The 18,487-nt window shown below is 42.3% G+C and overlaps 1 long non-coding RNA gene and 1 other non-coding gene across 3 annotated transcripts; both read left to right on the top strand.

The window, feature by feature from the left end:
- Positions 1-12: 12 nt before the first annotated feature.
- LOC108391057 (uncharacterized) lies at positions 13-18,444 on the top strand. 2 transcript variants are annotated; one of them, XR_005056204.2, is made up of 4 exons: positions 13-539; positions 3,409-3,497; positions 6,912-7,045; positions 18,117-18,444. It is a non-coding gene; the product is annotated as an uncharacterized lncRNA (long non-coding RNA). The 2 variants fall into 2 exon arrangements; XR_001851670.3 differs by lacking the exon at positions 6,912-7,045 and having other exon boundaries at positions 18,117-18,436.
- LOC118968512 (U2 spliceosomal RNA) lies at positions 9,214-9,403 on the top strand. Its single transcript, XR_005056243.1, has one exon. It is a non-coding gene; the product is annotated as a U2 spliceosomal RNA (small nuclear RNA).
- Positions 18,445-18,487: the final 43 nt, after the last annotated feature.

The following is an 18,487-nucleotide window of genomic DNA, read 5'->3' on the forward strand; positions in this document are numbered from 1 at the left end:
CCGGTGAGCGCCATTTTGGGACTGGGCAGAAAGCGGCATAGATAGTAGAAACCTGGATCAGCCATTTTTAGTTAGGGGACTCTCACCCTTTGTTGGGAGGGAGTAGCCATTCTCGCTTGGGACGAAGCCTGACAGTTGAAGTTAACTGTCATCTTTATTTTGGGCAAAATCTCCCCACCCAGTCGATTTAATTTCTTAAATCGAGGAAAGAAACCCCCAGAATCCATCAAGTGGCTGAGATTTAACCCCTTTGTTGCCTACTTGGCCAAAGGACGTTTCCATTTATCATATAAGCTCATAGTTGGGAAGGGATAGTTTGCTCAAGAAACCGTATTTTGAGAGCCTTCTTGTGTCTCAAAGTGCTGAGAATGGGGGCTTGTAAAAGGTGATGTCCAGCACCAGCAAGTTTCTTGTCTGGTAGAGGAGACATTGCCCTTGCCCTTAGAGCACAGCAAGCAAGTTAGTCGTTTACGTCGCGGAAGGAGGTAAAACCATTCTCCAGAAGCTGTAGCTCCGAAGAATTCTCAATTTAGTTTATGGTGAGCGCCGGCCTCCTTTCCCCATTCCGTACGGGTATGAGAGCCCTGCGTGGCCTCAAGGGGTGGGGATGGGTGCTGCACCAGAATCAGGGAAGCATTGAACACCATTTAGCCCAAGTGACTTCTGGAAATACAGATGTGTGAGCCAGGAGTTGGGGGAGGGAAGAAGAGAAAGGAATATTTTTAGTGGAGCTGGAGCTAAAAAAAAAAAGCATCGATATTTAAATAATAATAGTGCCTGCTTTGAAAGAACGTAGGAAGGAGAAGTTGGTCGAGGACCTAAGGCTCCAAGAAGAGCCGTAAGAAAAGCTTGAAAGTGGAGAACGGGTGTTGAGGAATTAACCTCGCTGGAGGAAAAGTCTTGAGAGGGCCACAACTTGGCCAAGAGGGACCGGGTGGAAGGGAATACAGGCGAGCTCAGTCATTAAGTTAGGATCCTGGGCCCCAGTTTCACTTGAGGCCAACTCAGATGGAGGTATCGCCCCGGAGCAAAGCTAAAGCGCAGAGCAGCAGCAGGTAAACATCTTGGAACCTGAAGAGTTAACTTTCCCAGACCTTTAACCAGCACCCTCCTTGGGGATAATATTCTGGGCTAGTGTTAACACAGGCAGCTTTTCGTATTTAGTATTTAGCTTTTAGTGTTTAGTGTAAATACTCTTGAATAACCTACTTTTAGTGTAAATATTCTTGAATGACCTACTTAGATTGAACTGCACTAAGAACTTCTTTGAAAAGTGCTCACGTTTCTTCTTTTGTATCCTTTCAGCACTTAAGCATTTAACACCATTACTGTTATTTTGCACTTACTGGTGTGTTCCTGAGGTTACTCTTGGATGTTCTGGCTCCCCGACTGCTGTTAAGGAGCTCTTATGTTAAGAGTATATGTCAATTTTTTGTACCATCCTTAATAGTGCCCAGGCCATGCTCTACCCACAGTAAATTCTTGCTAAACAGTCAGAATATGTATACTCTTTAACAGTCTCTGAATGTATAGTACTCAAAGATGGTGAAGTATCCCTCCCTGGAAGTTAACGTTTAAGAGAATAAGATCTAAATACCAGCTACAAATACCAACAACACAAGTGTTCAACGTTGGTTAATCCTTATACTGGATTCTTAAACACTGCAGCTAACACTAAAGAGTTTACAGTTTCATTTAGAAATGATTCTCGTCCTTTGAAAGTGTACGCTTTGGCAAAAAGATGGGGAAAAACACCTATGGGATAGAAAGATGATCATAAGGAAAATGTGTACTTAAGATGAAAGTACAGCTGCTAATATATTTAGAATCAGGAAGAGGGAATCCTAAAAGCTTTTTTCTTCTTCCTTTCTTGTTTGAACCAAATATAATTATTTTGAGTGTCATTTTCATCATGACCCAATTAACTCTTGAAACAGGAACTTATGTTGGTTTCAAAGCCTTGTCCTTGCCCATCCTCACCTGCCAGACTTCACATAGCTCCACTGTTCTTCCTGTCTTTATGCTTTCACATGGGCTTTTCTTCCTTCCTGCATGCATTTCTCAACCTTCTTTAAAATGTACTGCCTCCAGAACATCTTTTTTGATTTATTCTTTCTAAGGTACTAGCACTCAATGATATGTTATTTTGCTATATTTATACTTTTCCTTATACAATTTAGTAGATGTTCTGTTCTGTTCCCCTTTCTCCTTCCCAAATAGATACAGGAACATACTCCTATTTATTTTATTCATCCTCTCTACTAGTGTCCAGTACAGGGCTTTGATATCAGATCTGCATTAGAATTTCAGCTCTGCCATTTTCTACCTGTGTTGCTCTTGGATGAGTTTTTTTATTGGTGCCTCAACTTTCTCACCTGTGAAGTGGGGACACTAACAGCTACCTCATAGGGTGGTTATAAGGATTAAAGGAGATGATTGTTGTGAAGCACTGAGCATAGTTCTTGACAGTAAGTGCTCGGTAAATGGCTGTTATTGTTAATATTTATAATTCCAGTCACCCTAGTCATGGCTATAACATTCTAATGTTAGTGAATATATCTTTACATGGTCCAATGGTTGTTTGCTTTTGCCTGTTCAACCTCACCTCACCTCAGCTCAAGAAACACACACTGCTTACTCAGGCATTATATGCCAGGCATAGAGTCACACCACTATTGACAAAGCACCAGCCAGTAATCTCATTTTCCTCAAACCCTCTAGAGTATTAATGGAAAAAAGAATGATGAGCAGGGCTCAGAAGTGGTACAGAGGAGGAAGCAGAGTGTTCCATATGGAGGGTTCAGGAAAGGATTCATAGCAGAGGTGAAATAAGAGTGGTATTTCATAGGACAAATAAGTTTGCAGGTAGACAAGGAGAATAGGGGCTTTTCATGCAAAGGCAGCAGCATGTGCAGAAGTGTGGAGCACTTGCATGGGGGCGACTGATGGCAGGGTAGAGTTGGGATGATTGCCGGAAGAAGAGGCAAGAGTGGTTTGGGGAACCAGTTCATGCAAAGCCTTGAACATCCTGCTGAGGAGCCTGGACTGGAGAAAATGGGGAATATCTGAAAGACATTAAGCAGAGGAGTCTCATGATCAGACTTGCAGTTTGGAGATTTCTCTCTGAAGGCCAAGGTGGGAGGGATGATCAGAGTGGCAGAGAGACCAGTTAGAATGTGGCTGAAATAACCTTAGTCCAGGAGGAACTAACAGGGTGAGGTAGTAGGGGCAATCTTTTGTGAAAGTCCTTGCACATTTTCTTTCTTGTGTATCTGTAACTTGTCTCCTCTGTTAGATTCGTAAGCTCCATAAGTGATCCTTCAATTTCCTTTAAAATGCTCCCCTTGCCAGTAAAAACATAGGTACTGTATTTCAAATACAAAGTGTTATTTGTTGTTTGCTTCAAAGGCCCAGGAGCTCCCGGAGGTTGGGAGCCTTGCCTGGTGGCTACACTGTCTCCAGCTTCTCTCTTGCTGCCTGGCCTCTAACAGGACTTGGTAAGTGGGGTGGCCACTGCCAGGTGTTGGTTCAGTTAGGAAAGACTTGCCTAGAACTAGCCATCCTCTCTCCTCTGCATGTCTTCTTGACCAGTGATGTGCCTAGAATGGGTTAGGGACAGCAGGTTCCTTTATGTGCAGATAACTGTCCTGTAAGGTGGGGAAGCATGCCTTGACCTTTTAAGGTCACTGCTAGTACAGTCAGGCCAATCTCATAACTTCTGAGTGAAAGTATTGGCCTAGTCTCTGGCACTTTGGGAGAATCTCAGAGGTTGCTGATGTGACCATAATTTATATTAAAATATTTTCATTTACAGCTGCCTTAAAAATAGAGACAGCATAGTCAGAAATGGTCCATCTTTTCTTGCTCTTGCTGGAGATGGTCCGGAACTTCTCTTACCTTCTTGGCCACTTGTTAATTTGATTCCTGTATTGCCCTTATCCCACCCATCCCCAACCCCACCCTGGAGGAAGGTATTGGACAGATCCCAACAGGCTCAGGCACAGCTCCCGCCTCTGCAGCTGGGGTTATAAATAACCACAAAAACTAAACAGTCAAATAACTGCATTTTGAAAATTGCTTTAAAAAAAAAAGAATCATTCTTGATTCTGATTTAGTAGTTCTCCCATTCCTGTCCTTCATTTCTCCCCTTCCTCCACTTATCTACCTCCCTTCCCTTGATCCAAGCCTCCCTGGGGAAGTCAGTCTGAGCACAAAGCCTTGGTATGATGAAGACATCCTATTCCATATTTGACAGGCCAAAGCTCTCCAGAGCTGTAGTTATAGTTACACGATGTTGTCATGGCAGCAGAGGCCTCAGGGCAACATATGTTCCTGGGAGGTAATTAGGTTTGCTTTAACAGACTGTCTTTCCCTGGGTCCTCTATGCCCAAATTCGCTTATCAGGAAGACCAGGGAATTGCCATTATGGTTGGACCTTCATTTTTTTTATTCTGGTAAAACCAAATTCCTGTTTATTCCCCAGGATGGAATGTACCTATTTATCAAGGGTTGAGACTTTTAAACTGCAAGCATTCTCATTTATTCATACAACAAATATTTATTAAGCCTCTGATGAGTGCTAGGCATTGGGCTGGGTGCATGCTGTGAATAAACAGACATGTTGCCTCCCTCCTAGACCTGATTATTTAAGACAAGTGTGCATAGGAGGAGGCTGGGGAAGTTTAACCTTCCCCTGCCCCAACCTCTTCACCTTTTCAAAAATAATTAACCCAGTATAATAACACTGAATAAGTTTTTAAGAAACTAAAAAGACATCCTTAATCTCACTGCTGCCACAAAGCTATTTTTATTTTTTGCACATGTGTATGTTTTATTATGTGTGCACACTTTTTGTAGATGCACCCGCTGTTTTACATGAAATTTCATATTTTTTACACATTCTCAACATTTCCCATGTATCTCTGTAGTCTTCATAATTGTACTTGTAATCCTGTGTGACACTACATTGTGGTATTGTGATATAATGTGCTGTCATTGCCCTGTGTGGGATTACTGAGTGTCTTTTTTTTTTGGTTTAAACAACAGAAATTTATTTCTCACAGTTCTGGAGGCTGGTAAGTCCAAGATCATTTGGTTCCTGGTGAAAGCTCTCTTCCTGGCTTGTAGAAAGCTGCCTGCTTACTGTGTTCTCACATAGCAAGGAGAGAGAGAAGGCAAGTTCTCTGGTGTCTCTTCTTATAAGGGCCTACTCTCATATCCTCATCCAACCCTAATTGCAGTCAAAAGGCTCCATCTCTAAATACCACATCAGGGATTAGGATTTGAACATATGAATTTGGAGGTGTACACAAATTTTTAGTCCATAACAAGGTTCTGCATACTGTAATTCAAGTTAAAAGCCTTCAGTTTTTTTCAGTAGAAGGGCATCCGGATATTAGCATTTCCAATTGTGCCTTACCTCTTTACTTGTTTGTGTTGTTTTCATTATTGAATCTTCAAAATTCTTCAGGTATATACCCCCATGTAACCTTTTATAAGCACATAGTACTTTTCTTCCAAGAATCCTCAAGTAGTAAGTAAACAAAAGTAATATTCTTAGAAATGATTAGGAGAAGAAGTAGATGTTACTACTGAATCTCTTCTCCTGAATTGTTACAGCAGTAATTATCTCATGGTTGAGGTGCAGATTCTGAGGCCTCTATCCTTTATATTATATATCCTTCTTTCTGGTGTGGGTCGGCGCCCGGCTCTCAGAGGCCAGCTCACAGGCACCCTTGTGGCCCCGCCTGGAGGAGAGCTACTGAGGGTCTTTTATGTCAGATAATACTGTGGGGAGTGAATGCATGCATCTACAGCTCTCTCCGTTTTTATTTGTACCTCTTATATATTGCTTTCTTTCTTTTCCCAAAGACTTACCCAAATTTAAAGTGTCACATCATTGTGTGATACATTGTGTGACAATCTTAAGACATCATTCCCAGAACTAAGTGTTGCTACTTAATAAAAACCTTGCAGTTTTACTAAAAATGAAAACTGCACCTCAAATGTGCTTTTGGTTTTCCTTCTTGTGAGAAAATACTACAATTTTTTATGTGTTACTCACTAGTTCTGTTTCCTCTCCTGCGAAATCCTATTCAGTACCATTTCTCTCCTGGGGTCTTGATTTTCTCTTAAGTTTGAATGATGTTTGTTTGAGCCATGTTCAGTTAGAGTCAGTGTTATTAAGAATGCAGAACATATGCTTCTAGTATTATTCCTCTAGTATTTTCTCCTCACCCTTTGGCTCTGGCTTCCCAGTCACCTCTAGTGTCAGGTATGCTTGAGAATGAGAATGAGATTGTGAACAGAATGTATAGATAACATGGGTGAAAGCACTGAGGAGGCAGGTTATGTCTTATCTCCACAAGAGTTGAGCAACCACTTTAAAAGCTGTAGTCACTCTTGTCCACTATAGAAACCTTGAAGATGGTTCACTGACATTATTTTCCTGGTGACCTAGGAGAAACTGAGTTCCAGAAAATAATTTTCCCTAGTCAGTCAACTTCACGAGGATGAAAAATGACCCTGCATTCTGCTATTTGTAAACTGTGGGTTATTTCATTTGCTGGGAGCTGCCTTCCCAGGAATGGAGGCTAGGCATAGGTCCCTCTGAGTCATTCCCACATGTTTACGCAACCTCCTTTGTGATTAACTACTCAAATGTGAATCGACTGGCCAAAGTGAGGGATACAAACTACTACCAAGAAAAAACATTTCTCTGTTTCAGGCAAACCAGCACATACATGGTCCAAACCCACAACCTTGGTCTTCTTAGTCTTACTCCAACCAACTGAGATTACTGACCCCATCCCACTCTCAGGAATGAAGAATTATTTTCTTACTAGCCTGGAAATTACTTGAGGATCAGTGGGCATCTGGTCATTTTCTTAACTGCCTAACCTTGCCAGTAGATGTCACTACACCAAACCACATTCTCCAAAGATGGGACTGGAAGGAAAGAGAAAACTTCAGAAAGGCCAAGTCCAGCTGTCATGACCTTCTTCCATTGTTTCCATGAATACCTCTGGAAAACTATCAAGGATATGTAAGTACTACAGGTGCAGACAGTACTGAGGCCTGAACTCAGCAGATCAAGACCCCAGGTTCCGGGCGGAGTCAGGGTTCTTATCCAGGGGCCTTCCCCAGACTGGGTGGGGAGCCCAGCTGCTGCAGGAGGCTGGCAGGATGAGCAGACCATTTAAACAAGGTATACATGATAGGGTTATCAGGAACAAGAACCATGGCCTTGGGGCTGTTCCAAGCGTCATTGTGGAGCTGATACCTCAAGCAAAGCACTCCACCCACCCTCCATCCCCAGTCCTCGGTCTTTCAAGCTGGGGCTGCCTCATCAGTTTGGGGCCTCCCCAGTGCCAACCAGACATAGCCATACCATGCCAGGACACTGGAAAAGTTCCTAGCATTTCAGACCATCATTACTGTTCTCCTTTAAGCCAAGTATAAGCAGCATTAGTAATATGAAAAAAGCCATTGTTGGCTCTTCTGTAAAGACTTTCATTCATGTATTTCTGTAATATAAAGACTAAAATCCTTCCCTGGGCTGCAGTGTCCTACCTGGTCTGTCCTCTAGCTATCTCTCCAGCCCATCCCACACAAACTCATTCTCTGTGCTACAGCCTATCATTGGCCTTCCCACATTTCCTTTGGCATGCACTGTTTTTTCCTTCTGTCTCAGGACCTTTGCACATGCTCTCTGCTCTACCTGTAATGTTCTTCCCCCATAATCTTTTCACCTACTTGTACCTTCAGATCTTGAACCAAAGGTCATTTCCTTAGGGAACTTTTTCCTCAAGCTTTGAGATTAGATCCAGATCCCCATTTCTACATTTTATAGCACCCTGTACTTTCCTTCATAGCACTTGTCTCAGTTTGTAATTATAGATTTATTTGTGTGACTACTTGAATTCTTTACCTTCTATCCCACCGACACATACCCCAGACTATGAGGGGTGTCCATTTTATTTACCATTGCAGCCTCAGTACCTAGCACAGTGCGTGGTGCTTAGTTGGCATTTAATAACTACTGGCTGTTCAGAAGACTGACAAATGAATAAAGGTAGCCAGAAAACATAGTGTTACTCTTGTGCACACATTCACATAGCACTAACATGAAATACAATACCTAATTCTGGTCACTCAACTCCCAAGGAAGATATATCAGAGTCCAGGGAGAGTCACCTAAGTTGACCAAGGGAAAAGTGGAGGCTACCTATGAAGAAAAATTTTAAAGATTATGAAAAGATGGAGGCTGAGGATATGATCCACACATATGAAAATATAAAGGGGTAGATGCAGATTTCTTTACCAAATCCCAAAAGGTCAGCACAAAGGAAAATGTTTCAAAAACTAGACTGGGGGCTCCCCAAAGAAGACATCATGTGTTATTTGTGTATCCAGCACCTAGCATGATGCCTGGCACATAATAGGAGCTCAAGAAATGTTATGTTGAACGATTTCATCGTTGAAACATAAGGGAGGTAGACTTGGGGATAAGGTGGTATGCAATTATTCACTTGGGAAACCCAGAGGCAAATAAAGAAAAGTATGAATAGGGTCAAGAAAGGCTCCTTTACATGTATAGACAATAGCTATACAATAGACCATTTCAGGGACATTAGGGCTATTCAAGGCTCATCCCTTGACCTTTCGAGATGATTCTTATGAAGGGCAATCACCATGCGCTCTCACAAATGCATCTTCTTTCAACGAGCAGGGACCAAATTCTGAACTATATAAAGCATTGGTCTCACTCTACCTCACAATATTATCACTTCAGTGCCCTCAAGACTCTTGGGTACATATTCTCATGGTCCCCTGGGCATATATTCTACTCTGGTTTTTACCAGAGAAGGGAAAATCCCAGAAGGTAATGCCCTTCAATCAGAAGTAAAAATGGCTGCATCTCTCAGGGCAACCAGAGTCTGGTCCTGGTATTCCTGAGCCCACAGCAGGAAGGCCATTAGCTTCAGTCCCAAGAATCCCTGCAACCAGCAGCCCTGGCATTTAGCTTCCATCCCTGGCACTTAACCCCCTGGCCCCTAAAGCAGGGACATTTCAAATAGTTCTTCTTGGAGTCATGGAGGGTTCAAAAGAATTCTTGTACATTAAAAAAATAAATCCTCCAAAAACAGCATTTGAGCTACTCTCTCTCACTTGTTTCTTCCCACTCCTAGCACTGTGGAACTTAAAAGGTTGATTGCTGCTCAGCCTTTTGGCTAAGATCAAGTATAGTATCTGTTCTTACCAGTTTAATATCCAATACATCCTCTCTCTGAGGACAATATATTAAATGGATTTTGGAGCAGGGAGATGGAATAGGAGCTTGTTGTATCCACTCCACGCATCAACCTGGTATTGCAGTACTTCCAAGAAAGGTGCACCCTCTACGGAAAAAAGAAAGAAAATAATTGAGGATTTTGGTGTGTGGCTGTTAGTCTCACTCAAGCCAGTTCCACTGGTCTCATCAGAGATGGTGCCAGAATCTTGGGCCCCAGGAGGGGTGAGGGCTGTATTTTGTCCCAAAGCTGGACCTATAGGCATAGGCATCAAGAAAATACTTTGACTCTTGTCAATGGTGTACTGATGTGTAATGGAAAGTAGTCCCAGGGGCTTCCCTTCTCTGGTTCTCCCCTCCCCTTCCAGCAGCCTATAAATCACTGGGTATTAAATACTGTCTGGAGGACCCTTCTTCCCCAACCGCTACTCTGGGCCTCCCTGCCAGGCAAAAGGCTGCAAACTAAACAGGGAGAAGAGAGAATGGGCAGCAGGCAAGGGTGCCCATCATTTATCAACCAAATGCAGCAGTCGGTCACTTTCCAGCAGTACTCTGGCAGGCTGGGCAGGCAGGACAGCCAATTTTTTCTGGCAATGGACAGGACAATACACGAGAACTCTCCTGATTTGGCTGCCCCACCCCAGAGGTGGTGAGACAGAGATAAGTGGTGAATCTCTTTCTTTTCTGATTGTGGTGGTTTCAGAACGAAAAACTCTTTCAGTCCCAGATAGATTCTTACTTATTACTTCCTAACCTCTTCTGCCACGTCTTCCCCAGGGCCTCTTGTAGCTTCTCTTTTGAGCCCATGAAGAGCTTTTGCACATTTACGTGGCACACTACAAAAGTTTCTTAAGCATCCTGGCTCCAGGGTTCTGGCAGTCTTGCTTGAAGGCAGCAGCACCCTTCTACCTCCTTTAATCTTCTTTGGTTTCTCCTTATGGAAACCCCCCAGCTTCCCCATCTCTCTCTCCCCCAAGTAGGAAACTTGGAGAAAGAGAATGTATCTGGTCCTAGTCTAGTCCACTGAAGGAGAGACATGCTTTTGTCAAGGGAAAGTTTCAAAAAACGTTCAATTCCCACACCAGGAATAGCCGGAACCTGTCAGACTCACCTCCATAATTTCTGAGCACTGCTTCCCTGCAATCTAAACAAAATCAGGGGTTTTAGTGAGCTTAGGGCTGGGGGAGATGACAGGGAGTCAAGAGAGTGGATTATGGCATGACTGGTCTGGCCTGTATTCCTAATTCTGACTTTCAACCTTTGGGAAAGGAGTGGACTCTGGGTCAGCATTCCTCTGATCTAGTCTACTGGGCTCCCCAGTAGTGGTAATACACAACCTTTGAAAGCAGATGGGCCCGTCACCTCTTGCCATATAGTCTTCAACATATTTCCTAACCTTTCTGAGCCTCAGTTCTCTCACCTGTGAAATGGGAATAATGATAACTACTATATAGAGTATAAGAACTATGAATAAGGACTAAATGAGATTATGTGTGCAAATTGCTTAGCCTATAATAAGCACCCAGTAATTGGAAATTCTCTTCTGTGCCATGTAGCAGGAGCTCATGGCCTGTAGCATCCTTATTATATTACTTCCTCCCTGGGGTCCTGATATTACTCTCTCCACAGGTGATACAAGCTTTCTGGGCATTTTGAGGATTGCAGACTCACCACTGGTTCAGGGATCCTAGGATTTCTAATTTTTCTTGTGAAGAATTCAGAGTTGGGTGTACAGGGCCAAGAAATTGACAGGGTCGGTATCTAAACCCTGGCTTGACATTCTGGGCAAACACCGAGGAGGTCAGAGAACTGGACAGAGCTTCTGGTGGGACTTCCAGGGAAGGTGCCAGCTTGTGTGATATTATCAGAGTGGCATGGAAGAAGCAAGGCCCAGTTGCTTCCTACCCCAGCAGGATATAGTCTACTTTGCAGACTACTAGGCATTTGCCTTAGCTGAATAGAAGCAGGAGTTGCAAGGCCAGTGGTGGAATGTACTGGAACATTCCAAGTTGTTACGCTGCACAACAACACAACTCCTCCAGGCTTTGAGCTACTGGGGGCTTTCAGAATTGGGTACAAGGTCCTCACCGTCCACCATACGCTGCAAGAGAAGCCACCTGCTCTGAAAAGAACACTATTCTAAGTGCCACCAAGTTACTAAGTTGGAGGATTGTCAGTCCAGCCCTTTGGGGCTTTTTTAGGTAGAGAGATTTGGCTGCCAAGGCTGTTTTCTTGAGCCAGAGCCATCTTGTGAAAATAAATGTGTTGGATACAGGATATCCACAGGAAAAACCAGGAATGGACACCTAATGCAGTCAAGGCTGAAGAGTTGGATGTGATATAACTGGGTTTCATTCTTTCAGTCAGATTCGCAGTGTAAATAACAAAATGTAAGAGTCAGAGCCTCTCATTGCACAGAATCTATCCAAGGCCTTGTACCTAATTCTATAATTTTTTTACTTTTTACAGAGAAACCTCTAAATGATACAGCATTAAGCCTTACAAAACCTGGAGTCTCCCTTTCGGTCTGCAGGGCTTTTAGCCTCAACTTTCAGAAGTGATGAGAAACATTAGTTGGAGAAACAAACACTTAAATAACCAACATTGACTCAGCATTGCCACGTGCAGTGGCTTGTACTTGCTGACAAGAAATACCAGAGCAAATGGGTCCCTATGCTCAGAATTTGGGAGAAAGGACAAACATAAAATGACTTAGGAGAAATGATAAAGCTACCCACAAGCTAGTGCGAAATAATGGGCTATAAACTGAACACTAAGTCCTGAGGGAATCATTAGCATCTGACAAGGTCAGTTGAGGAATGTTTACATGAAGTGAAGTCTAATTGGAAGCTGAAGCAGATGATGGTGAAGAAGATGGAGCTGAAAGGAGGGGGAAATCTTGTATACCAAGGCACAGAAAATAAAGCTGAGGAAGACCTTGTGATGATATTTTGTAGTTATCTGTTACAAAAGCCCTTTAGAGATAATATTTTTGGCTCTGAAAATAAACACTAGAGCCTGTGCCCTGGGTGTAAAGGAGACCAAGTTTCAAATCACTCATTCCTTCTGTTATATTTATAAATCTTTGAATTGGATTTCATGATATTTGATGCCTGACTTGGTGCATGGTGTGAGGGGAGAGGGGAGGGACTGCTGTGGAATCAGAAGGACAGCATTTAGGATAGTGTATCTTATTTGCCCCAGGGGCAGTTGTACTCTTCAGGCTGACTTGAAGAAGGTAAATGGGAGCAACAGAGAAGAGAGAAGTCTAAAGGGAGCTGAAGCAAATAATCCCATTGGTTTATACGCGGTCTCCTGGGAATGTATGAAACCAGCATCTCTTCTGCAAAGATTTTGATCTTTGAGGGGGCCTGGGAAAGTCGGGTATGGGGGATGCAAGCTGTTCCCAGTGAGTCACCACTCTAGAAACTAGCTAGTTCCTAAAGATACCCATAATCACACGATGCAGCAAAACTAGAGTTTATTTTAATTCATTTTTTGTGAAGCACCATTTGCATGCTGGTCACAGTGCTAGGTGTAGTAATTAAAATGGTGACCAAGGCACACCTGTTTTCTTTAGGAAATTTACGTATTTTAGAAAGCAGGAGATTTTTTTTTTTTAATGAAAAATGCCAGCCTGGGTATTCCATAGGCCAAAGAGCCAAATCTTATGTTTCTCACAGTATCTTTAAGGGATATCACAAGGTAGATATATTTGCTTCCCAAGACATTCCCTTAAAAGATTAGCAGGGTCTGATAATGGGAGGAGTCTAATAACTATAATGTTGTTCAAGTAATTGTACATTAATGATATAAAAAAAAAAAGATTAGCAGGGTCTGTCACAATACAGATTTCTTATCCTTGAACATATCTAAATCCTTTTTCTGGAAACAGTTTGACTGAGGTATACATTACATACCATAAAATTCACTGATATACATGTATAATTCCGTGATCTTTAGCAAATATATAGAGTTGTGCAACCATCACCACATTCTAGTTTTAGATCATTTCCATTACCCCAAAAAGTTGCACTGTGTCTGTTTGCAGGTAATCCTTGCTCCCACTCCCAGCTCTAGGCAACCACTGATAATGCTTTCTGTCTCTATAAATTTGCCTTTTCTGCACTTCATTTAAATGGAATTACGTAATATGTGGTCTTTTGCATTCAGCTTCTTAACGCTTGTATGATGTTTTTAGGATCCATCCATGTTGTAGCATGTATCAGTACTTTGTTCCTTTTTATTGCTGAATAGCATTCCATTTAAATTCCTTTGGAAGTTATGTTGTGAGGCAATACTGAATGGGATACAGGAGCCCTGGTCTCCTGCCCTGCCTCTGATTTGCTGAGTGGCCTCAGGCAAGTCCCTTTCCTTGTCTGGGCATCCATTTCTCCATCTGTAAAATGAGGGGCTGGATCATATATAGTCTTTAATGTCTCTCCCAACTCTTTAAAAAAGAAATCTACTTTCTGTTTTTCCTGGAGTGTCATTAGTCCCAGTATTCCAAAATTTTGATGTCTCTGACCCCACATTTAACTCTTTACCTGTTTTAAAACTTAGAAATACCCTTCATCACAAGTAGTGATTTTACAGCATCTTACTACACTGATGGACAGTGACTGTGAAGGGGTATATGGGGGGCACTTGGTGAAGGGGGCAGCCTAGTAAACATAATGTTCTTCATGTAATTGTAGATTAATGATACCAAAAAAAACCCCCTTCATCATATCCTTCAATGTTAGGGATGAGGAATCTTCATTTTAAAAAGGCTGCAGTTCAGCAAGAAAATTTGATTCCCACCTAGAGGAAAAGAAAGAGTTAAGGTGTGAACACTATCCAGTGTGAAGGAGAATGAGCAAGTGGGATAACTAAGTGGGAGGGCAGAAAGCGGTGGGCCACAGCTAGGGACAAAATGTGCCAGATGAAGCACAGAAGGTCAAAATCCAGGCCATCTAGTTACCCTGGGCATAAGAGGGAAGGGATCTGGGGAGAGGGAGGCCCCCAGAGTGGGAGAAATGTTGAGGGCTAGGGACCCCTCCCTACTCTGTTCCCATAACCTCATTCGTTCCTTCAACACTCCTTCCCAATCCCTCTCAGGCTGCTCTGCTCCTTCAGTTCTGACCCCATTTCCTCAGGATCTCATTCCCGGTGGAGCTGGGCCTGACATTTCAGACAGAGGCTGAGGAAAGGAGGTAGGTCGGAAAGAGACACCGTGTGTTTGCATTCATTTTCCATTTTATTATTTTGGAGCCTGAAGGCCAAGCGTGAGCACTTAGACATTTACCAGGAAGTTCGGAGACAGTTCCCTCAGGTACCACAGAATATCACGACTTCTCTATTCTCTGCTGAACCATTGCTACTGAGTCCCTGATTTTGGAGGGTGAAATGGTGATTTGGAATTCCCATTCTTGTTGGTTATTGTGACATAAGTGCACAGGATGCGGGTCAAGGTGCCCTGAAAGTAGGACCTGACAGAACCTTCAGAACTGGAAAGCTCTTGGCTATGACGACCCCAGCCTTCTCTTAATTCAGTAGCCAGCAGAGTTAAGACCTGCGGATCCTCCAAAATGCTGTGATTCCCCACAGCCTGCAGCTCTTAAGACCCCAGACCTTATAGGGACTGCTTGAGGAGTGGCTATACCTCTAACTCACACCTGTAGGAAAAATAACTTCTGGAGTCCTCATTCATGTGTGAGAGCTTGGACATCCCAAGCCCAGGCTAGGATCAAGGGACTGAGCATTTGCTGTGGGAACCCTCAGAGGCCAACAATTCTCCCATAATGAATAACAATTTATTGATCTACTTGGTATGTATGATCCTCCACTTTTGATGTTTTGAGTGCCTGTCTCTGACACAAAGTCCTAAAAGCAGGAACCGGGTAATAGTTCAATTGGAATAGCATCTAGCCCAGTGCCACTTCAGCATGTAGGCGTCATGGTCTGCTGGGCTGTGACTCCTGGGTAGGGAGCATGTGTTTGAACATCATTGCATTCCTTAGTGTCTAGCTCTGTGTCTGGCACAGAGTGGTCATTTCAGTAAATTGGTGATGAGTTAATTGGTGACAATCGTGTTGATGAGGATGACAGGGGGACAGTGACAAAGGTTTTCTTGTAAGTTAGAAGATGCTTTGTAAGGCCAGGCATTCCCCCTTAGCAGCACACAACCTCCCCAAAGCCATGGCTTCCTTTTTTTTTTTTATTCTTAATTTTTTAATTTTTAAATTTTGGTTTCATTAATGTACAGTTACATGAGCAACATCATGGTTACTATACTGCCCCCATTATCAAGTCCCCACCACACACCCCATTACAGTCACTGTCCAGCAGCATAGTAAGATGCTACAGAATCACTACTTGTCTTCTCTGCGCCACACTGCTAGGGCTTCCTTTTATTGGAGGAAACAGACAGGGTTTGATCTTCAGATGAGGTCTTTATTCTCCCATCAGGCCTGAGCCAGAAGAGGCTATCAGTGATAAAGAGGGGGAATAAGAGACAGCTGGTTGGGCATGATACCTAGGTAAGGAGAAGACAGGGATCTCCTCCATGCCTGCCTTCTCACTCCTCCAACTAGGTCAACTTTGGTGTTTTTTTGCCACCAACTTATCAGGAAGAAGCATAAATCTCTGGACTCAGAAGATCCAGTTCTTCAGCTGTGTCATCTCCACTGTCCATGCCCTCAATTCCTGGTACCTTGGCTACAGAACAAAATTTAAACCCTATGAACTTGAGACTACCCCCATTGCCCTTCTCTCCAAGGGAAGACTATCTGTCCAATACTAGGAGATTTTATCTTTGAATAACTCTGTCAGGTTGATGGAACAGAGGTGATTCTGGCATACAGAAAGGAAGCCACTTGATGAAACCATTTCAGGATTCCTCATTTCAGGACCTTTACCTCTAAAACATGCTGTATAGCTCAGCCAACAAAAGTCACTCATAAGACTGCTTGAGAATTTACATGTTGAGAGGGCCTACAATGGATCAAGTTGGCAGGCAAAAACAGATTTCAAGAGACCACCTAGACCACCAATTGGCTCTCAGGCAGGCCAGAGGTCTAGAAGTTGAGTGTCATTGGGGAAAGTACTTGAATCTAGAGTCAAAAGATCTAGGAAGTAAGTATTGGGACTGCCATTTCTAAATGGATGAGCTTGGGCAAGTCATCTAGCGTCTGTGACTGGGCCTTCAGCAAACCAGGGACAATGATGTCTGCATTTTTACCTTACATGCCTATTGTGGAAATGTATGTGGGTGGTAGCTATAAAATACTAGGCAAGTGTTCATTTTAACATCTCAGCCAAATTTGCATCTTTGGAGACTATGTGAAATATAATAGTAATCCTTCTGTGTTCATAAGTCTTATGAGAATAGAGATTAGGGGTCCAGCTCTGGAGTCAGGCTATCTGAGTAACCTTTGGGAATGTTACTTCTTTCTGAAGCCTCAGTGAAGAAGAGATACCTATCTCAGAAGTGTGATCACAAGCATTAAAGGAGATAAGTGCTTAACATGTACCTGGGATGGAGAAAGGAAATCAAAGAATGTTAGCTGCTACCACTCCTCATTTTATTAATGAACATGTGAGGCTGGGTGGTCCGATAAGATCTGATAGAGTTCTGAGCTAGGAATCAAAAGGACTCACCTTTTTGGGCCTCAGTTTCCCCCCTTGCATCATAAGAATCCATGGTTTTCTTGTAGATTGTCTACAAGGATAAAAAAAAACCCCAAAATTACTATACAAAGACTTTGAACTAATTGGAATCAAGGAATATTATAGATTTTTTTAAAAAACTGAGATAAGTTTATTAAGACTCTTGAGTTTTTAATCAGTTCATCAGTTTTTGTTCATTCCTCTCTGCCTTTGGTAAAGTTGTCCTCTTCATGAAAAAGTAGTACAGCATTTCCTAGTCAAGAAAAAAGATTTCAAATGTCAGATCTTGATGTAAATCCTTAAAATCTGCAAGAATATACTCTTTGCAAAGAAAACCTTTTTTTCAGGTCAAATGTCAGATCTTGATGTAAATCCTTAAAATCTGCAAGAATATACTCTTTGCAAAGAAAACCTTTTTTTCAGGGTATTCCATTGCCTCAGTTTGTTCTGTGTATGTAGGCTGATTTTTTTGTAGGCTGATTTTATCATTCCACCAACTCTTGAATTTCCACTTTGGGTATTATCTGCTTTCAGTATTTAATCCCAGAATGACCTCTCCTTGCCTTGGAGCATGCTCCCAGATTACCTTCTTTTCTCTGATTAGTTAGTATGGCTTCAGGGAATACATTTATTTTAATATTAAACTGGGCAAAAACAGAAATAGAAAGATAAATTTGTAGCAAGATAAAAAATAGAATTCATAGCTAAATATAAATCTGGAGGGAATTATCCAATTATTTGGATGGTCCCTTATCGCAGACAATCTAAGGTTTATTGCCTTTTCCTTTTTCCATATATAGAACAAAAGGGTTAATAAATACGAAGAGTAATAATTATTTTCTTGTGAAGAGTAATACTTTTTAGTAGTAACTTAAATGCTGATTTATTTTCCAAAAGTATTCATATATATTGTACCTGTAATTTTCATAACTGCATGCATTCTCTTTGGGGACTGTCCAGTCCCATTCTGACTTGTAAGTCAGAGAACACTGAATGGGAAGACCAGGATTTGCTAATGGAGTTACTGTGCAAATTTGAGCAAGTTTCTGTCACTTTGTTTCTTCCATTCTGCGGAGCTAGACTTGGAATGGACGACTTTGAGGGGAAATTCCCGGCTCCTTTTCGGTCTCAATTTAATTTACAGGTTAGCAGCTGTTTTTTTTTTTTTTTTTAGGTTGGACCGACATCAACTAGGAACTTGGAAACGTTGAGAGAGAAAAATGTGGGTGTCACACGAGGCACGGTAGCCATTAACTACACGAATATAATGCAAATAGCATGCAAATAAATGCAAACCTTAGATTATTTTGCAGAATCGTACTTTGGAGCTTGCAAACAGTGCTGAGATCATATGAAGATACAAAGCGAATGTTTTTACATTAAACCAAAAATAATGCTTCTTTATGTTACCGCTTCCTCCGTGCTTGCCTGGACTCAACTGCTGAAAGTTTGACACTCCTCCCTACCCCCCACAGTGATTTCACCAGTGCCTGATTACATCTCACACTCGGCTCCGCCTCCGCGCAGCCTGATGTCACGTGACAC

This window comes from Manis javanica, chromosome 4 (genome assembly GCF_040802235.1).
Source record: "Manis javanica isolate MJ-LG chromosome 4, MJ_LKY, whole genome shotgun sequence".
NCBI classification, from domain to species: Eukaryota; Metazoa; Chordata; class Mammalia; order Pholidota; family Manidae; genus Manis; species Manis javanica.